Source organism: Trachypithecus francoisi, unplaced genomic scaffold (genome assembly GCF_009764315.1).
Source record: "Trachypithecus francoisi isolate TF-2019V2 unplaced genomic scaffold, Tfra_2.0 Lachesis_group15, whole genome shotgun sequence".
NCBI classification, from domain to species: Eukaryota; Metazoa; Chordata; class Mammalia; order Primates; family Cercopithecidae; genus Trachypithecus; species Trachypithecus francoisi.
The window spans coordinates 13,843,957-13,866,978 of NW_022681460.1; the positions used below are offsets into that span (position 1 = coordinate 13,843,957).

The window sequence follows — 23,022 nt, forward strand, 5'->3', positions numbered from 1 at the left end:
CACATATTTGGTCCTGTTCAAGACTATATATTCTGTATTACTGATATTTCTGTTTGTTTTGTTGTCAGTCCCATACAAATTTAATAACTGCATCTTAAAACCATTTTAATATCTCTCAGGTTATGATGGCTTCCCATATACTCTACAATAATTCACTGTAGTCTAAAACATTTTCCAACTATTCTTACACATTTATCCTCCAGTTGAATTTTATAATCATTTGTCAAATTTAAAAAATCTCATTGTATATATATTTATTTTAATTTTCATTTTTATTTAGACTCTGGGGGTAGATATGCAGGTTTGTTGGAAGGGTATATTGTATAATGCTGAGGTTTGGGCTTCTATTGATACTAGCACTCAGTGAATATAGCACCCAATAGGAAATTTTTCAGACCTTGCCCGCTCCCTCCCTCCCTCCTTTTGGAGTCCTCAGCATCTACTGTTCCCATCTTTGTTTGTGTGTCCTCAAGATTTAGCTACCACTTATAAATGAGAACATGTGATATTTGGTTTCATGTTTCTGTGTTAATTTGCTTGAGATAATGGCCTCCAGCTGTATCTATGTTGCTGTAAAGGACATTATTTCAAAAACATAGAAATGCCAGCTCCCTTAGATGAGAAAAAATCAGCACAAGAACTCCAGCAATTCAAAAAGTCAAGAGTGTTTTGTTACCTCCAAAGGATCACACTGGCTCCCTTGCAATGGATCCTAACCAGATTGAAATGTCTGAGTTGATAGACATGGAATTCAGAATCTGGATGGCAAGGAAGCTCAGGGAGATCCAAGAGAAAGTTGAAATCCAATCCAAGAAAGCCAGAAAAACGATACAAGATTTGAAAGATAACATAGCCATATTAAGAAAGAAGCAAACTGAACTTTTGGAATTGAAAAGTTCACTAGAGGAATTTCAAAATACAGTTGGAAGCCTTAACAACAGACTAGACCAAGCAGAAGAAAGAATTTCAGAGCCCAAAGACTGATCCTTCAAATCAACCCAGTCAGACAAAAATAAAGAAAAAGGAATCTTTAAAAAATGAACAAAGCCTTCGAGATATATGGGTTTATATAAAGTAACCAAACCTATGACTCTGATATTCTGGAGAGAGAGGAGAGAGTAAGCAACTTGGAAAACATATTTGAGAATATAATCAATGAAAATGTCCCCAATTTTGCTAGAGAGGTTAACATGGAAATACAAGAAAGAGAGAACCCCTGCAAAATACTATACAATTCGATTATTCCAAGTCATCAGAATTTCCAAGATCAACCCAAAGGAATAATCAGAATTAACGAAGAAAAACAGGGAATAGGTTTAAGGTGCAATTAGCACCTTCTGTTCTACACATCGGCAAAGCTGACACAGAAAGTGATTCACCAGGTTGTATGAAGAAATCCTGAGAAAACTCTGTAAATTCACAAAATTCAGTGTACAATTAAGCAAACTAAAGAAACAATTGTGCATAGTTGGAAGCATTCCATACTGATTGTAGACTTTACTTTGTAAATCATGTGGTTATAAGTAGAAATGAGAGATTAATGGAAGTATCTGCTACTTAGTACAAGTTTTTTTTTTTTTTTAATAAATGCATTAGATAATCACAGGTTTTATGGCTAATTCTCATAATGACCAAACATCTGTTTATGACATACACACACACACCTCTCTCTATTCCTGGGCGTAGCTACCTAGAGACTCAGTGCCCTCGAGCAGTGAATTGACCCACAAAAGGTTATTTTTAGAATCATAAACATTTTACAAACTTAAAATATCACATATGATTTTCAAATAGATACCAAGGCACTTCGAAGACATAGCGTAACTGTCTAGAAGTAGAACTGAGGGAATAGTGGTAGGGGTAAAAATATTAGAGTCATAAAATATTGATGCCATTATTATGAAAGTGACAAAATAGAAACATAGAATGTTTATGTTTTAGCCAAATATAAAACTAGGGACGTTAAAATAGCATACCATACACCCAAATAAACAGGGAAAACAACAAGAAATTACAAATCTGACTGCAAAAGCGACTTAAGTTTTTATGGTCATAAAGGATGCTGGCACAGGATAATGTACTGGAACAAAATGAATACTCTGCTCTTTCTGGAATTAGGTCCCTGTTTGGTCAATGTGGCGTTTTCCAGTGTGTGAATTTGTGGAATATTGTTCCCATGAAATGCTCCATTAAAAAAAAAATTCTATGCTCAAATAAGTTTGAGAAACGTTGCAAAACATATTTCCCCTTTGGTATTTGATAATGCACATGAGCACATTAAGAGCTCTGAGAAGTCCTATAGTAAAAAAATGTTTATCTTATTTTACAACCAGAGTTAACTATTGTAAGGACAAATAAAAATTAAAAATAAGAGTCAGAAGTTCCTGTTGAGAATAAGGGAAGAGACACTTTTCTCCCCTCTTTTTTTTTTTTTTAAGAACATCTACTTTAGGAAACTTACCATTGTATTAATAAATATTTTCTTCTTTTTAAAAAATGTCTATAAACCTTTTGAGAGTTAGATAGACCTTTCGTCAGCTTTATGTCTCAAAAATGTTTTTCTTAAGGACATGAGAGCCATCTTTTTGAAATGCAAACACCAAAAAAGATAACACTTGTATCTTCCAGTTTTGTGGCAAAGTAGCTTAACTTCAATGGGTACCTTGCTCCAATTTGCAAAGCTAACTCCTGTTGTAAAGATATGAGGTTTGGGCAGGGCACAGTGGCTCACGCCTGTGTTCCCAGCACTTTGGGAGGCTAAGGGGCGGGGGTGGGGGGGAGCGGGTCACCTGAGGTCAGGAGTTCGAGACCAGCCTGACCAACATGGTGAAATCCCATCTCTACTAAAACAAAATTAGTCGGGTGTGGTAGCACGTGCCTGTAATCCCAGCTACTTGGGAGGCTGAGGCAGGAGAATCCCTTGAACTCAGGAGGTGGAGGTTGTGGTGAGCTGAGACTGCACCATTGTACTCCAGCTTGTGCAACAAGAGCGAAACTTCATCTCAAAAAAACAAAAACAAAAACAAAAAATGAGGTTTGTTTTTCCTCTGGTTAAAGACAATAAGTACATACAGATGATCACCTCATAGTGTCACACTATGTGTGACAAAAGGTGTTAGCAAGTCCTCTCACTTGAGAACTAGTTACTGTTTATCTTGAAAACATTTATATAACGGATTTGTAAATGCTCGGTTATACAAAGTGGTGAGATTCCTTTTTGTCTTTGCAATATCTTTGTGGATATCACAGTGAATTGCCTGTGACATGCAACACATTTTGGTTTAATGCATATTGAATAATAAAAGCAGCTTCTTGTTCTATACCTTTGTGGAGGGGATTTCTGGGTTGGGAAAAGATTTACTTTAAATTTTACTTTCCAAACACTACATGTTTGAGCTTCCCCAGCCCCCAACCTCCACACACATGCCTTTTTGCAAACACCAATTAAAAATGTGCACATTTTGAGAAAAAATGATTTATGGTATTCTATTTAAGGTTTTATAAGATAGTTTCAAATATTTTTAAGATTCCAATTATTTTAAGAATGAGAATTAAGAACCTTTGACTGAAAAAGAGACAAAATAATAAGTTTCTTTAAGCATGCAAGCAATCTTTCTCATTTGGGCTTCCTCATCTGCACCTCAGAGAATGCACAAAAAATGATTTATCAATTCCCTCAAGGATGCTCCATAACCAGTACTATTCTGTACATATCAGATATAACTTAATTTATTACATATAAGAGATGTTTTAAGGCAAGCAGGCTTAATTCTCTTGTGAAACTCCAGTTGAGAAGACTGGCTGATCATCAGCTCCTCTACGAATAGAGCAGTCTATAAACTGACGACAATTCTTCTGAACTTTGGACTCATACGTGCAGTTGCTGACTTGACATTTCCACTTGGATGTCTAATAAAAATCCCAGCTTGATAGGTCCAGTACTAAATTTGATCTTTCTCCATGAACTTGCTCCTCAAACTATCTCCTCTATTTCACTTGATGGCAACTCAATTCTTCTAGTTGTCAGGTATAAAAATCTTGGAGTCATCCTTGACCTCTCTTTTTTACCTATAGTAAAGAAATCTTGCTGGCTCTACCTCTAAATATGTCTAGAACTGACCCTCCTCATCTCCTCTGCTATCACTCAGGAGTGGGAAACCATCATCTCCTACTTGTTATTCCAATAGTCGTTTACTAGTCTCCCTGCTTTTACCATTCTTTTACCATTGGTCCCTCTCTTGTCCTGCCATCTTTAGAAGGACAGTCAAACTGTTCTTTTAATAGTTATCTCTCTGACCTCATCCAGGCACACTCTCTTTCTTGCTGTTCATATACACTAGCACCTTTCACCTTAGGGTCACTGCTCCCTCTGTAATATTCCCCCACATGGCTGCATTCCTCATGTTCTTCAAGTCTTTGCCTAAACGTCAGCTTCTCAATGAGGCTGTATTGGTCCATTCTCATGCTGCTAATAAAGACATAACCTGAGACTGGGTAATTTATAAAGGAAAGAGGTTTGACTCAAAGTTCAGCATGGCTGGGGAGACCTCAGGAAACTTACAATCATGGCAGAAGGGGAAGCAAACATGTCCTTTAAATGGTGGCAGCAAAAGGTGCTGAGCAAAAGGGAGAAAAGCCCCTTATGAAACCATCAGATCTGTGAGAAATCACTCACTATCACAGGAATAGCAGCATGGGGGAGCTGCCCCCATGATTCAATTACCTCCCACCGGGTCTCTCCCATGACACATGGGGATCATGGGAACTACAGTTCAAGGTGAGATTTGGGTGGGGACACAGCCAAACCACATCAGAGGCTATCTTGACCACCCTATTTAAAACTGTAACCTCTACAAAAAAGTTTTTTTAAAAAAGTCAAAAGGCTGAGCACAATGGGTCACATCTGTAATCCTAGCACTTTGAGAAGTTGAGGAGCAGGGCTGCTTGAGACTAGGCTTTCGAGACTAGCCTGGGCAACATAGTCAAGACCTTGTCTCTATAAAACATTAAAAAAAAATCCTGCAACCCCATTCTCCAATCCTTGGTCCTCCTGACCCCCTTATCCTGCTGCTTTCCTCCCATTGTACTAACTTTTTTCTAATCTACTAATTAATTTTCCTGTTGTATTTATTGCTATTTTCTGATTATCTTCTCCCCACTCCCTAAAATATAAGTACCAAGATGGCAGGTATCTTTGTATCTCAAGTGTCCAGAGAGTTCCTGTTACATGGAAATAGTCAATGAATATTTCAACAAATTAAACAAGTGGAGTTAGAAACTAGCAGCAGGTGAGACTAAGGTTTGATGCATGGAAAATTAAAATCCCAATAGGTTGGCTGTCAGGTTCATTTACAGGTAAATGGGCAAAGTCACAAAATCCTCTCTTAGGAAATCATGAGCCTAGAGCACATTGCTACACAGTCTAGAATAGGGGAAGCCAGCCTGGAGGAAGAGTAATGAAGCAGACATTTGGTAGATTCAAGGAGCTCTATTGTTATATAAATAATTTAGAAGGAAAGAAAAAAGTTTGAGGGCTATACTTTTTATTTCAAAATAAATATGAGAGTAATATGCTCACTGAAATTTGATTAACTGTCCTCAAATGAAAACTGAAGTCATAATTCCCTTCTGACAAAATGGTGTTGCAAATAATTTAAATTTTGAACATTATCTTCTAGGCTTTCAGGCGATAAGTTCAAAAATTTTAACCAAAAACAGAATAGTTGAGGAATGGCCAACTCTCATATTTTGTAATCAGACCTGGTGGTTAGTTAACTACAAAAGTGGCTAAGTTGGGAAACTGACAATTAATACTTTGTACATTTGTACATTTGACTTTAACAACATGTAGGGAGGGGCCAAGGGAAAACTCCGCTTCTCCCTCTGAAGGCTTGCTGAACTCACAAAAGATAGATAAACTATGACACTGCCTTTGTAGTTTTAAAAATTGTAACAGTGACAGAAACCTAACCTAATAGACTCCATCTGGCTTCTAACCTCACAAGCTAACTGCCTTGGTTAGCTTTCATACAAAGATGGTAACAGTTCCTTCCGGAAATTAACTCCCTCCTTGCTTGGAGACTGAACCGTCTTTGTAAGACTAATGAAAGGCCACAAGGTTAGGATTATGTGGGAACCCTGAATTCTACCTAGATGTAGGCATAATTAAATGATAACGGCCATTTTCAGGAGGTCACAAGATTTGTAACTTCCCCAGTTGCTCCTAGAGATAACATCATTATTGTCAAATAGTGTCTAAGATTGGTCTTTGAGATATTTTTCAGACTCTGCATTCTGGTGACAGCCCGAATGCATAGCAAGGAACTAAGTCATATCAAGGAACCAAGTCAACTGGTCCTGTGACTACTCCCCCTCCCCTGAAACGGATTCAGCACACAAAGACAATCTGAACACTCCTCTGATTTAAACCCCAACCATCAACTGCTCCCATTCCCTAGCTCCTCTTTGCCAAATCATCCTTACAAATCCTAGCCTCTGAGCTATTGGGGAGGCAGATTTGAGATGTCTCCTGTCCTGCATGGCTGGCTTAGCAATAATTAACTATTTTCTCTACCACAACACCACTGTCTTAGTGTGATTGGATTTTCTGTGCAGTAGGCAAGAAGAACCCATTGGACAGTTACAATTAAAGATAAAGCATACAAATGTATTAATGTGTACATAGGGAGAACCATTAAGTGATTCCCCACCCTCCAACAGGGTTTGGAAGCTTGTATACCATCCTGGCAAAATAGGTTATGGCCGTGCAGAGAAGAGGAATTCTGTGGAGGAAGCTACTAGGGAGAATGAATGGATCAGAGAACAGAGATTAGCTTCTATGTTATCCTGTGAAAGCTTTGCTCAGGTGTGGTTATGTTCTTGGTCTTACAGGGAAGGGAAAAATAACAATTGTTCCTTTTGGTGGGTCTGTCTGGATCTGAGGCAGAAAAGTGCTTTGGGAGAGACAGCGGTGGAGTAGAAGGTCAGAATGACCTCGAGGCTTCTTCAGTTCAGCATGTCAAAATGCCACATTTTGATGTATCAGTTTCCGGGTCCCAACATACATATGAATCATCTTTTAAAGGAAAATCAAGACCTTTTCTTTCAATGTAGGACTGGTGATTGGTACTCTTTATTTTCTTCCTTGCTAAGTCACAACCCATATTTCAACGTCTACACATTCCAGTTTCATATCTTCAAAATAATACTACAAACACCCTGAAGAATTTTTTTTTTTTTTTTTTTTTTTGAGATGGAGTCTCGCTCTGTCGCCCAGGCTGGAGTGCAGTGGCCGGATCTCAGCTCACTGCAAGCTCCGCCTCCTGGGTTTATGCCATTCTCCTGCCTCAGCCTCCCGAGTAGCTGGGACTACAGGCGCCTGCCACCTTGCCCGGCTAATTTTTTTTATTTTTTTAGTAGAGACGGGGTTTCACCGGGTTAGCCAGGATGGTCTCGATCTCCTGACCTCGTGATCCGCCCGTCTCGGCCTCCCAAAGTGCTGGGATTACAGGCTTGAGCCACCGCGCCCAGCCCACCCTGAAGAATTTTTAGGGTTGATTCATTTTTTAAAATCTGAAACTTCTGTACTGTAATTCATATTTACCTTCTTTTTTAAAAGCTCTAAGTATGTTTTACAGTATTTTTTGGGTAATTTCATACTATAAGATTTACTTTTATGGTATAAAACACATACTTTATTTTTAAACTTTCTAGAATTATTTTTTCTTTAATACTTGAGTTGTCTTGTCCACTTTGATATAATTTTTTTTGCAACTTACCTTTATTGAGTTTTTCCAAAGAATTTACTTAATTTTCATAGAAACTACTCTTTCGTTTTGTACTTAGATTTCTAAAACCTGTTAAACATTTATCTAAAATATACAACTATACCAAGAATACTATTGGCACAAATAGTTTGGGAACAAATTCTACCAGCTCTTGGATAAGTATGCAACATGTATGGTAAAAACATGAATGCATGGTAATCAAAGGGGTGTCATGCTGGCCATGCACACTCCATATGCCTTGAACAATGCTCAGGGCCTTTTCTGGAGAGCATGGTGAATACTGCTGTTTGTTTTTTCCAAACAACACCCAATTCTACAGTTTTCTAACACAAACTGGGTTTCCAACCATTTAATTCAATTTTGATACTAACTACTTAGAATTAGTGCAGACCCCACAAGTTAAGGGCTCAGTTCCTCAAGGATGCCCCACTTCAGATGCAGTTTCAAGTCCTGGGTCCTCTGGCTACCTGAATTTCTGTCTGACTTGGTTACAAATTTAGGGCTTCTAATAACCAGCCTATTAGGTATAATTATTTGCTAGAATGACTCATAGAACTCAGGAAAACACTACACTGTACTTACAAGAACCAGCCTATTATTAAGGAAGCAACTCAGGAGAAGTCAAATAGAAGAGAGGCATAGGGCAAGGTATGGGGAGTTGGGGAGTTAGGGAGTACAGAGCTTCCACTCCCTCTTGAGGCACTTTACTCTCCCAATGTATCAACATGTCCACCATTCTGGAAGGACTCTTAGCCTTGATGTCTCAAAGTTTTTAAGTGAAGTTACATTTCATAGGCATGACTGATGAGATCATTGGTCAGTGATGATTTATCTCAATCACCAGCCCTTCTCCCCTCCCTGGACATCAATTGGTGGGGCTGAAAGTGTTAACCCTCTAAGTTGGTAGTCCTCAACCTTTTTGGCACCAGGAACCTGTTTTGTGAAAGGGACCAGTTTTTTCATGGACTTGGGGTAGTGGTGAGGGATGGTTTTGGGATGAAACTGTTCTACTTCAGATCCTCAGGCATTAGATTCTCATATGGAACAGGCAACCTAGATCCCTCACATGTGCAGTTCACAATAGGGTTCATGCTCCTATAAGAATCAAATGACGCCACTGATCTGACAAGAGGCGGAGCTCAGGAGATAATGTTCACTTTCCTACCCCAAACGCCCAACCCTACCATTCACTTCCTGCTGTGTGGCCTGGTTCCTAACAGGCCATGGACCGGTACCAGGTGGTTGGGGACTCCTGCTCTAATTCCTGTGTTTATCTCTGGGTTCTCTATTTCTATTCCATTTTTCTAGACCTTCCCACCCCCTCTTCACTCTTGAGTCACCTAATTAACAGACAAAAAGACACCCCTATCACTCAGGAAATTCAAACAGTTTTTAGGAGCTTTATTGGGAGTGGAGGAAGGACAAAGACCAAATGTACTTTTTATTGTACTACACAAATTGTTATGGTATTGCAGTGAACACATTTATTTATTTGCTTCCCCTCTGGACTGTAAACTCCTTGAGGGCAGTTTTTATATCGGTTTTTCTTTTTTCCTTCTGATGCACAAAACAGATAGATACTCACATTTTTAAAATAAATGAGAAACTGAATGAAATTAGCAAATTGCATTTTATTCATCTATAACCTTGCTCAGTAACAAAATACGGTATAACTAGACATTTCAGCAGAAATAAAACTATCATAAACTGTAATCATTCACGTGAAAAAATTCCTATTAACTCAGTTTTGGGATGCAGAAACCAGATATCTGGCCCCAGATTGGCCACTTACTTGCTACATATGCTTGAGCAAGTCACATAACACTGTAAGCCTGAATGTTCTCAACTGTAAACATGCAGGAAAAATAATACTCTCTTTTAGCTCACAGCAATACTGTGAGGATTGAATAAGAAAACATACTAAAGTGATCATACCTTTAAAACATTAGTCGAATAGGAAAAATTAAAATGTTACTAAACATACAATATTTATAAACATAGAATGGCTTCCGAACAGCAAAATGAAAGGAATAGAGAAAAATATTTGCTATAAGTTTTATTTAATCCTGAAAGAGGCCAAAAAGCTTGGAGTTGCATACATAGCTTAAGTTGACCTTCTAACTCATCAAGTTTGAGAAGGTTGTGGCAGGGAACAGAAGGGACATTGTGGAGTACATTAAAAATTGCCCCATCTTCAGTCTACTTGAGTCTGATGCTGCAATCAATGAGAAATTTTCATGTATTAAGGCTAGAGGATACAGTATATCATATTCAACTGTTTCCAATAAGGTTATTTATTGCCATTCAATTCACATTCCCCTTAGGTTTTGGCAAGATTATAGAATTTATTCTCCTATATGGTAGCCAGCCAAGTAAATCACATTGCATACTTCCATTGTCACACATTTTTCTTACCCACCATCAGTGGCTTTATGTCTTTGTCCCTCAGAGTATCTTAAAATTTAGCTGTATAAGCTGCCCTTTTGTAATTCTGCAATTTAGTATTATTGTTTCCTTCCAAATATTTTCTTAATAAAAAATGTTGAAAAGAAAAGGAGTGCAAGCAGGTGGTTTTCAACAATAAAACCAGTGACAAGGTGATAAATATTATGGACAAAACATTTTTCATTGTAGGCAAAAAATACCAGTTGATATTGAAAAATAAAAACAATACTATCTCTGCTACAGGGTTTCACAGCACTTCATTGGAAATAGAGAAGCATAAAAAGCAGCATTAGAGCAGCTTAGTGGATTCCCCTAAGGATAGTCATGGTGAAGACGGCTCATTCCTACTGTTTTATGTCAAGCATTCTCAGCGAGAAGTCCAAACTTAGATTGTGCTGCTCTATAACTCAGTGTCTCTCTCTCACTCTCTCTCTCTTTTAACTGACTTTGGTTGGACCAAAGACTTCCCTGCCCCCACCACCCATTTGTCTTTTATACCTTTCCAATGGAAAAAAAAACTTGGTGATACATAATACCTTACTATATTACACTGTTGCTGTATTATATTGTACTATCTATAGTGCTACTATACTGTTAACATACCTTACAATTATGTAATATAATTATATTATTCTATGCCATATGTCTTATACTGTCCTGTACTATACTACTCTGTATTGTACTACGCTGTGTAATTCTGAGGGAAGTTTGTGCATGTATCTACTCTAGTGATGGAAGTATGAGGGATCCCTCTTGGAACTACAATATATCCCATGTTTTACTACAGTATAATTACTCTAAGTTAGGCCAAAAATATCACTCACAAAAGTAGGGATCACTAAATACTTCAGGGTTAACCAAATAGGTCATCATAACCTAAGTAGATAATGATGAATGAAAACTAGAAATAGTAGCAATTAAAAACCCTAACCAACTGAAAACTTCATCATTGAGACATGGATCAGACATGGATTTAGAGTGTCCTTCTAAAAACTGGGGACACTCCAATGTTGTGTATGGATGTGTGGGGGCTTCTGAGTGTTGGTGGCCCATTCTTAAGCACGTTCTTGATAAATGCTGACAATCATCAATTTTAGTTTATGAGGGCCTAATTTTTAAAAACATCACAACTCACTATTTGTAATTCACCCCTAACAGGCTTTCGACATACGCACTGCCCATATTTGGGATTGGAGAACTCTTCTTTGTGGGCACTGGTCATTCACCCAGACAATTATTGTCCCTTGACCCTGATTACTAAATGCTAATGGTATCATTTAATCTTTGTGACCACCAATAAGATCAAGGCCAAATGCTTCCTAGCTGGGGGAGAATAGTACAAAGAATCATATTGCTTATGAGAACTTAAGAGAGGATCATTGTAGGGGTGAGTGTGCAACCCACCAGGAGACCCCATGCTTTCAAATTGCTGTGTTGACTCTGAATCTGACCAGTCCATACACTAATAAAAGCTATAGATACGTTTCTTAGCACTGCATTGTATGAAAGAAACAATTTTGTCTCCTTTACTTACTCAGTGACCCTGGATGAGGCTTTTGACGTCTCTAAGTTTTAGCGCTCTCAATTTTGAGAAGGAGATGATAATGCCTGCTTTAATGTCTTTATACAATTTTATGCAAGGTGTTTTGTTTATTGTAAATCATGATGCAGCTATTTTAAAGTTTAGGGATTGTCTTGGATCATGTATTCATTCCCAAATATAGTGCTTACAGGGCTATACTATAAGCTCACTAAATAGTACTGGACAATGAATGCAATGAATTTAGCCAAAGCCAAATACGGAGGATAGGAATTAAATCCACAAGGCATCATAGCAATTGCTGGTATGTAAACAACAGACTTTAGTTCAGTTAAATTGGAATTATGAGGTGTGGGGCTGTTGGAATCTGGGCTGTACAGGTTTTCAGAATCACTTAATCATTGCCAAACTAAAATGGATATGATGTTCTTTTTTACATTCTGCATTGTCAGTGAGACTGTACATTCTCTACAGTCAATTCAATGCAATTAAGCAAAGTTTCATTAAGCATATGCTAAATTTTGGCACTGTTTTTGTATTACTAATTATATATTTTAAATTTTTTTAAATGTGCATTTTGAGTTCCTTTATTATTACTGAAAATGAAACTTGTTTATTTTTTATACCCTTCTTTTTTTTAACAGTGTTTCCGTGCATCATTTTCAAGATTATTTTCCCCTGACCCAATTTTCTCTTTTTTTTTAAAGTTTCTTCTTCCTACATTTTTACTTCCTGTATTCTTTCAGCTTTTCTATTGTGTATTGTTGATCTTTTCACCAACTCATTAAGCAGTGTTAGAACAAATGATTTGGTATTCAAATTCTAGATGCTTATTTTGATAAAAAGAAAGCCATTAAGCAGAAGCTGAAAATTACTTGTAACTGTTCCAATTTTTATTTTGCTATCCCTCATAGTAGAAACTGGCAAAAAATTATTAATTTAAGTTGGTTAGAAATAAATAGCCCATATCAGTTAAAGAATACAACCTCAAATATCTTGAGTGAATGACTGGAAGTCAGAAGGGGGAAAAAAGAAATGGGAGAAGGGGGAGAGGGAAGAAAGGGAGTGAAAATACAAGCAAACACATATGAATGCTTGTGTATGTTGGTGGACAGTAGCAAAAACTTCAAGTTTATTCTCCTTTCAGGGTAATGTAGAAAGAGAAAATTCTCAGGCAATAGCATAAAGTGAACTTTCAATGTATCTTGGGCTTTAAAAAAAAATCTATGAAACTTATTACTCAAATAGAATTTTGACACCATACCAGGTTGTTCATAGCCTTTGATTTTTCTGTCAAAGGCCAAAGTAACAAAATTGATACGTCATCCAAGGCAAAAAACATAAATACTCTATTGTGAACCAACCAGATGAAATCAAATGGAAATGTTGTAAAAACACTTAGACAAAATATTCATTACTAGTAGTAATTACAATCTGAAATTAGGAAATAAAAATTCCATATGAGCAGTAGTGATTTTATAGCTCCATTCATCTGTGTGCCCCTCTAGGTATATTCTACATTTTCATTGCATAATTTGAAAGCAAAAGCCTCTTGTAGACTTGGACCTCAATTATATGAACAAAAAAATGCATTAAAAAATCTGTGATCACAATTCATGTCTTAAGGGATTTTAGCTTATTTTAGCTATTGTAGCAGCTGCTTTGGTTTCTGAAAAAAAATGGACAAGAAAACTGTTAGCAAATCTCCAGCTTAAGCAGCAGCAATGTGAATATCGACTAATATGAACTGGATTAACAGGGGCTGCATTCAATGGCTTACTATGAACGCGAAACTGATATTTCGTTACAATTTCAGGAGACAAATGCACCATAAGAGCATTATAGTCCATAAGAGCATGTACTATACCCAGTTAAGGTCTGGGCCACTTCTGTGTCATTCAGATCTAGGTTTAGAAGGTACCAAGGACAAGGCACTCTGTTCCCTCAGACCAACTGCATTTAGATATAGCTCGCTCAGCTTTTGCAGTGAGCAGTGATTGGCCTTTACCCAATTCAGGGACAACTGCTACTTGCCAGGTATCTTGGTCATAGTTATAAAATTTCTACGTAAATGAGACAAGATCACACTTTCCTCCCTGTTCTATCCAATGTCTAAATTCCATGTTCTCCAAGTCAGCCTTCAAATACTGAAGACAGTTTTCAGTCCCCCACTATATCTTACCTCCTCCAGGCTAAAGGTTCCCATTCCTTCAGGGTACTCCTCAACCCTTTTATAATCCTAGGTATGGTACTCTGAACACATTTTATTTCTGCTTCAGTAAAGTATAGCTTTCAAAACATAATGTACCATTTTAGGTATGGCTGCAGGTGTGACCAACCTAGAATAAGACAGGTTGTCATGCTGGACACATTCTTACTACAAATATAATCTAACATCATATGAGCTTTAAGGCAATTACATCAAATCTCTAACTCATATTGAGTTAATTATTAAATGAATGTCCAGAATCTTTCATATATGTTTTTCTCTCCAAGTTCCTCCCAATTTACTTTTTAAATTTTTAATCGGAGAATGGGACTTTACATTTATTTTCATTTCATCTTATTTCCTCAGATTTAGCCCAGTTTTGCAGATAATACAGATCTTTCTGAGTCTTGATCCTAACTTCCATTGTGTGAGTTATTCCTCAGTTTCATGACATCTATAAGTTTTATTTCCAGAGACCCACTGGTTCCTGTGACTCATTTGAAAAGCCATTTCACAATAATAAAATTAAAGATGAAATTATACAAACATTTTATATGATGGCTATATACATGATTTTTCTTTTTAGTAACTTTAGGAATATTTTTATCAGACTCATGAATATATTTCCTAAAATTATGCCATATTCTATTAACATAAAGACTCCATTTACTAAGACAAGCATTTAACTTTATATATGTCAGGGAAAAATGTGTTAAAACCAGCTTTCATTAATATATTCCTGAATTACACAAAAGGACCAGAAAATTGTTTCCATTTATGATACCGTAGTGGTACAGAAAATACTTGGCATAACAGACTAAGCAAGAAGAATCAAATAGAATTCAAAATAGACTGAATACTCAGAAGCTTTGGAATTATTGAAAGATCATGTAAGGTAATTGCTAATGGCTAAAACATCACGAATGGGAAAAATATCCTCAAGTAACCTAACATGTGCACATGTTATGTGCCCCACATTGTTCTGCAACCGGGTGGGAAATATAATAGAAAGATATATTGTCACACTTTGGAATGATTTTGTGAGAACTGGCAACCAGAGTCCAATATTTCAAGTATGATTGTGGGTGTGGTCTATAATGGCCTCTCCTGGATCCCCAGTTAAAGGGGTTTGTGTTAATGGATTCCCTGCTTGCTAACAGATAATGCTGTTCACTTATAACCAGGCTCCTCAGTAGACACTGACTGGGCATTAATAGGATCATTATCACCACAGGGAGTCTCCTCTCTAGGATACACAGAGCTTCCTTCAATTAGGGCAGGCTGGCCTTCTGCAAAGTTGTAGTCATAGTGATGATGGATATTCCAAATTCCTAATACATTTTCTCTATGGAGAGCTTCTGCTGTTCAGCTGGGAGATGCATGGATACATGGAGATGTAGATGTTTCATTGCTCTTTTCTCTCTTGCTGCCCCAGAGTAATGAGCACCCCCCCAGTTTATCACTTCTCCTTTTGAACTCTAATACCATGATGCCAACATTCATATTCAATAGATACTGGTGGAGAAAACAAAACATCAGTTGCAGTTTACTATTCCCTACTAAAAAAAGCATTAATTAGACCATAAATGCTTTTATATATTTAGATAATTCCCAGTATTATTTAGCATTTTAATAGTCCTCTTTTTAACTTAGACATATTTACTGTTGCAACTCCATCAAAGAAAGCTCTCCCCATTTCATCTCTTGAAAAAATTTAAAGCAGTTAGCTCTAAATATATTGCCTGTGTTTACAACACTCTTAACTTGCCTGTTGCAGTAGGTTAGTAAGAGCCTTCATTCCAGTTAGTAGGTTCTTTTGCAATGGGGTAACTCCCTTGACCCCTTTGAGGGACTCGAGAAAGGGATGGTTTGTGTGCTCAGCCTATAGCTCTCAACCCCTCAAGGGAGGGGGAGAATGCAGGTGAGTGGACGCTGGGGCTGGGTCGAGTGCTTCTGGGTGCTGACAGCATTTTTAGCTTTGCTGTCTGCAAATGGCTTAAGTGTTTAACAGCTCAATGTGACAGCTCTCTGTATCCCGAGCTTTCGTTCAGCATACATGAAGAATCAGGTCACATGAACGAATTGAAGATGGTAAATGCAGACGATTTCATTGCCCATGAAAGTGGCTCTCAGAGGGATGAGGAACTAGAAAGGGGATGGAGTGGGAAGTGGCCTTCCCCTGGAGTTCGGCCATCCCTGGTTGAACTCTTCTTCGAAGTCCTGCCATCAAGCCGTCCTTCTGAAATCAAACTGTTTCTTCTCTCTGACATCTGGCTGCTTCTTCTCTTCTCTTCTCTTCCTCTTTGCTGCTCTGCTGCCAGTAGAGCCTGGGGTTTTTATGGGTACAGGATGGCAGGGTGGGGGTGGGCAGGGCAGGCAAGGCTGGTTTTGCAACATTTGGGCAGGAAAACAGGAATGCATGTTCTCACTTTGGGCCATGGGTCCAGACTTGAGGGTGGGCTTCACCAGGGACTCTGCCCTTCTCTGTCTAATATTTCCCTGCCTCCTGTCTGTTATCACTTTTAACCTTTCTCCCAGGTACAGCATTGTCTTCTGTTTTTCTGATTAAAAATAGAAGCTGCAGCTTCCTCCCTTTTCTTTGTAACATTCCAATTTAAGATATTTCCTTCTGTATGCCTGTCCCCAGGTATCTGAAGATAAGATACAATCCAGTTTTATCATACCCATCCATAGTCTCCTAGAGAACAAGGTAAAACACGTGCAGGGATATCTTGCTGCAAAGGAGAGGCATGAAAAACTCCTAACTTGGTATTCAAAATCTTTCACAATTTTATCTCTACAATCCCCAATCCATCTTTGATCCCCACTCAGTCTCAGTTCACATATGGTGAACTCTAGCAAATCAAATTGCTTACTAATCTTCCTGCATGTTCTTAACTCTCTCTCTCTTTTTTTTTTTGAGACGGAGTCTCGCTCTGTCGCCTAGGCTGGAGTGCAGTGACCAGATCTCAGCTCACTGCAAGCTCCACCTCCCAGGTTTATGCCATTCTCCTGCCTCAGCCTCCCAAGTAGCTGGGACCACAGGTGCCCGCCACCTCACCTGGCTAGTTTTTTGTATTTTTTAGTAGAGATGGGGTTTCACCATGTAGACCAGGATGGTCTCGATCTCCTGACCTCGTGATCTGCCCATCTCGGCCTCCCAAAGTGCTGGGATTACAGGCTTGAGCCACCGCGCCCGGCCTTACTCTCTCTTTACCTATAAATTGCATCTTAAGTTCTTCCTCAAGGACTACAATGCTCTTCATTTTACTTATTCTGTTTTTCTTTCCTAGAGAAGTTCTCCTTTTGCCTGTTTTTAAGCCTTCATTCACTCTGTTTTCTCTCCCAGGAAATGTCTCTTATCTTACCTTTGGATATCTAACTGCCTCTTTATGAAGCTTTATTTCGCCAAATGAAGTAAAGCTTTCTTTCTCAGAACATCCAAAGATAATCATCGGCATCTTCCCTACAGCATTTATCACTTTTTAAATTTTTATTCTGAAATAAATGTAGACTTACTAACAAGTTGCAGAGCTCCTGCTGTACCTTTTAATCAGCTACTCCCAATGTTAATATCTCATATAACTTTTAACTAAACATTAGAGTTTATTTGAATTTTCCCAGTTTTTCCAGTAATATACTTTTTTTCTTCTAGGAGCCAATTCAGGATCCCACATTGCGTTTAATTGTCGCATCTCCCTAGTCTCCTTCAAACTGGATCAGTTCCCCAGCCTCTTTCACTCTTTCATGACCTTGACAACTTTTTAACTTATAATAGCCTTACATTTGGACATGTCTATTTCCTTACTCTGTTGTAAGTTTCCTGTAAGATTTGTCACTGAGACACGTTTTTAATTCCCAATGTGTCCAGCACATGATAGGAGCTCATAATTACTCCTTAACTACCTGTCAGAAACAATTAGAAAGGACAGTAACAAAATCTGCATAATTAAATACTGAGTTGTATGCCACACAGAATTTAAGCTATTACAAAAGGTAGAGAGCAGGACTGAGAAATGGTAAAATAGACAACTCTCTTTTCAGACACTATTTCTGAGCCCAGTTTCTCTAGGCCCCAGAACAAGAATCACTGATGCTTCCAACTCTTAAGCTAATCATGGGACATGGAAACTTGGTGGCCAGTAGAAAGGTCAGACACAGCCTCAGTCTCAGCATTTAGCATGACTTGCCATTGGACCTCACTATCAATAGACGTCATGTATCCTGTGACAGGGATGGGTCCTGGACACTTGCACAGACTACTGAGCTAGAGTAATTACTCCCTATTATTTCTAAACCTTTGTTTCTGTCCTGTAGCTTTCTGATAAAAACTCAGGGCCCGGTGTGGTGGCTCATGCCTGTAATCCCAGCACTTTGGGAGGCCGAGGTGGGTGGATCAGGAGGTCAGGAGATAGAGACCATCCTGGCTAACTATTGGGGAAACCCACCCCCAATATTCAACATGGGTTCTTTTCTATTTCCCTAAGCATCGGCTGGTCTGAGAAATAAAGGGAAGAGTACAAAAGAGAGAAATTTTAAAGCTGGGTGTCTGGGGGAGACATCACACGTTGGCAGGTTCTGTGTTGCCCCTGAGCCGTAAAACCAACAAGTTTTTATCAGCAATTTTCAAAAGGGGAGGGAGTGTACGAATAGAGTGTGAGTCACAGAGATCACATGCTTCACGATGTAATAAAATATCACAAAGCAAATGGAGGCAGGGTGAGATCACAAGACCACAGGATGGGGCAAAATTAAAATTGCTAATGAAGTTTCTGGCACGCATTGTCATTGATAACATCTTATCAGGAGACAGGGCTTGAGAGCAGACAACTGGTCTGACCAAAATTTATTAGGCGGGAATTTCCTCGTCCTAATAAGCCTGGGAGCACTATGGGAGACTGGGGCTTATTTCATCCCTTTGTCTTCGACGGTAAAATACAGCTGCCCCTAAAGTGGCCATTTTTGAGGCCTCCCTTCAGGGACGCATTCTCTTTCTCAGGGATGTTCCTTGCTGAGAAAAAGAATTCAGTGATATTTGTCCTATTTGCTTTTGAAAGAAGAGAAATATGGCTCTGTTCCACCCAGCTCACAGGCAGTCAGAGTTTAAGGTTATCTCCCTTGTTCCCTGAACATTGCTCTCATCCTGTTCTTTTTACAAGGCACCCAGATTTCATAATGTTCAAACACACATGCTCTACAAACAATCTGTGCAGTTAACGCAATCATCACAGGGTCCTGAGACGACATACATCCTCCTCAGCTTATGAAGATGATGGGATTAAGAGATTAAAGTAAAGACAGGCATAGGAAATCACAAGGGTATTGACTGGGGAAACGATAAGTGTCCATGAAATCTTCACAATTTATGTTCAGAGATTGCAGTAAAGACAGGTGTAAGAAATTATAAAAGTATTAATTTGGGGAACTGATAAATGTCCATGAACTCTTCACAATTTACGTTCTTCTGCCATGGCTTCAGCCGGTCCCTCCATTTGGGGTCCCTGACTTCCTGAAACAGCTAACACGGTGAAACCCTGTCTCTACTAAAAAATACAAAAAAATTAGCTAGGCATGGTGGCAGGCCCCTGTAGTTCCAGCTACTCGGGAGGCTGAGTCAGGAGAATGGCATGAAGCCAGGAGGCGGAGCTTGCAGTGAGCTGAGATCATGCCACTGCACTCCAGCCTGGGCGACAGAGCGAGACTCCATCTCAAACAAAACAAAACAAAACAAAACAAAACTCAGGACAGAGAAATCCAGTCTTCTTGTATGGGACCCTGAACCCTGGCTGGTTCCATTTCTGGTTCTCCCTACAAGTGATTGATGAATGTGTCATGATGCCTTAAACCAGGATGTCAACACTCACCTACCCTTTTATATCCCCCTGCTGCCTGGATTTCCCCATGGATATGACCCTTCTGCCCCTATTTAGTTCCACCCCTCCGCTAGGAAGCCAGGAGAATCCTCAGCTGACAGTTCCAAGCCTTTTGCCTTTTATATGTTGTCATACCCACTGGTTGTCCTCCTGGCCATCAAGGCTTCCTCTCATTTCCCACAGGCCCCTGCTGCTAGATGCCAGCAGACTCAGTGGTAGACTCAGTGGTATATTCAGAACAGATTCCATTCCCCCTATGCCACAGCTGTCTAGTTATTTCACATTGTTATTAACCTCAAATCACTATGCTATCTGCATAAGCCTATACCTCCTCACTACTGTTGCACAGACTGCGTCTGCACTTTTCCCCTACTGTTGAATCTCCACAGTAGCTGTGGCCTGCTGCAGAGTTCACCTATCTCCCAGGGCTATGGAAGCTTTCTTTCATTTTGGTGGGATCTAATTTCTGACATCTGAAGGAGTGGACTCTTTAACTTCAGTTCCGTACTGCATCATATTCTGATCTTTCACAAAGATTCAGAAATACCATCTGACAGGATCAAGGACAATTGAACTGGTATGTGTTGGGTTTTAACTGTGGCTCTGCTGCATAATTTTTCATTTTCTTTAGAAGACCTTACCACAAAGAGGAAATACGCCTAGTAGGGTCCCAGAGAGGTGTTTTGACATTAGGTTTAATAAAGCATGAAGAACTCATTAATAAATAATGTTCTGCTAGGTTAACAAATAAAGCCGAATGCACTGGCTAGACCCTGGAGTAAATCAAATCATTCAGGCAGCCTGCGACTTGTTAATTTGCAGCAGTGTCTTCTCAGTAGTCTGGCAAAGCCCAATGCAACAATGCGCAAATAAAACCAGCATATCATAAATGCATGCACCTTCAGCTATGAAACAAGCTGTTAATTTTTTTTTACACTCTGTTGTCCCAAAATAGTAAACAAAGCTTCACTGATGCCGATCAGGAGGCATTCTAGTGATACTTTTAATCTCTGCTAAAGGAACAATTCTACTCATCAACATGTTTACACTCCAGTAGGCACACATATAAACACACATAGCCTTGCATTGCACATTCATTGCTTTACTATCTACAGGAAGTTAAAAAAAGTGAACTAGAGAATGAGCTAATGTGTGCAGGCATGCTAGTTTATTCCATCAAAATGGTTTCTGATGAACTTCTTATTCTGACTCAGAAAACCTTCAGGAAAAAACCTCAGAGATAGAGAACAGAATCATCCTCCAAAAAAAAAAGAAAGAAAGAAAGAAAGAAAAGGAAAAGAAAACTGAAAGTGCAGGACACCTAAAGAATACTTTCCTTGATGGAAGGTGGCATGGTTTTAGCTGGGGAAGGATTTCATGGCTACCCACAGTAGGTTAAAGTTCTCTCAGGGTAGACAAGGATAGGAGGAAAGCTTGGGTTATTTCAGGCAGTTGCATTTCTCTGATGATGCTGTGGTGCTGAAGCCAGCTGCTTTTTCATAAAGCTCTTCTCATGATTATGAGCTGATGGACAGCCGTCCAGTGTCAGTTGAACATGACTCACTTGCTCCAGCTGCTCAACAATTTGGATGAACTGAATCTCCTGTCTCATACTATTCAAACTGGCCACATTCTCCATTCACTGACGGGTTTAGCTAAAAAGCCAACCACCATGTAGTAAGATAAAAACATTTCCAGGCAATGTTTTGATGAAACAACTTGTTGGGTGAGTTCAATTTCAACTCAAAGGTCTTGCCAACCATGCCCATATGGCCACATTTACATATCTTGCCAGATTTTTTATGTGGTTATGATGACAAAGTCATTAGGTTGCCATTTAATTCCTTTTCCAAAGCTGCAGGTTTAAAGCAACCACCACCCTGAGAATAAAAGTATTCTATTAAACAATCATACTTGAATATTTTCACAACTCAATATATGCATATGCATATGTATATACTATTCATATATAGTTATATAATTATATAAAGTTGTATAATAATAGTTTCTTCATTTTCAAGTCAATGAAAACAATGAAAATGAAGCAGTAATCAGGGTTCAAAGTGTTCATGGTAAGATTTCAGTTTTGGGATAACAAGAGAGACCATTTGGAAGAGCAGAAATGAGAATAGTCTATATCTATTGAGCCTTACAATGTACTCTACAACATAAAGTACATCTCTTTTAATTCCAGTAGTCCTAAGATGTGGGCAATGTTATCATCTGCATTTTACAGATGAGGAAACTGAGACTTAGCAAACTGAAGGTGTCCAAGGTCATGCAGGTAGTAAGCAGCAGAACTGGGGACTTGAACTTAGGCCATCTAATTCCAGAGCTCACATTCATAATCACTATTCTATATTGCCTTGTATGTTATTAGAAAACTCAGCCACAGATGGCTCTACCACTAACCTAGAAAAAGTAGGACTCACTTCCCTCACTCTCCTTGCATTAAAATGAGTTTAGTGTTAGCCTAAATATTTAAGTTACCATCTTGTATGATTCTAACAAACACTAAACTACATACATATTTCTTTTTTAATTTTTTTTTTTTTGAGACAGAGTCTTGTTCTGTTACCCAGGCTGGAGGGCAGTGGCACGATCTCGACTCACTGCAACCTCTGCCTCCCAGGTTCAAATGATTCTCCTGCCTTAGCCTCCCAAGTAGTTAGGATTATAGGTGCCTGCTGCCACACCCAGTTAAGTTTTGTATTTTTAGTAGGGACAGGGTTTCGTCATGTTGGCCAGGCTGGTCTCAAACTCCTGACCTCAGAAGATCTGCCCACCTTGAACTCCCAAAGTGCTGGGATTACAGGCATGAGCCACCGTCCCTGTTCTAATATATTGTTTCCCATAAGTGATGACTCTACATGCTAAGGTGCAAAACAAAATGGAAAAGGATGTTTTCATTTTGTTACCTGAACAACTAAGCAGTTCTAATTTCAATGAAAAATGTCTTTGATATTTCCACAAACATATATTGGTATGAATAATTCTCTTCAGAAACTAAACAACATTCAAAACCTCAATGTTAAAAATATTGCTTCTTTTGGAAAACTGAAAAACTTGGTTGAAAGGTTACTAAGCTCATCAGTAGGTGCAAGGTTTCGAAGGAATGTGGTTTTATGATGAGCTTGGAGTGAACTGGTATTTAAACAGCTGGTATTT

At 38.7% G+C, this 23,022-nt stretch overlaps 1 protein-coding gene across 3 annotated transcripts in view; it reads right to left on the reverse strand.

Moving 5' to 3' along the window:
- The window catches only part of HS3ST5 (heparan sulfate-glucosamine 3-sulfotransferase 5), a 290,237-nt gene that overhangs the window by 143,363 nt on the left and 123,852 nt on the right, over positions 1–23,022 (reverse strand). The gene's annotated exons all lie outside the window — the stretch shown is intronic.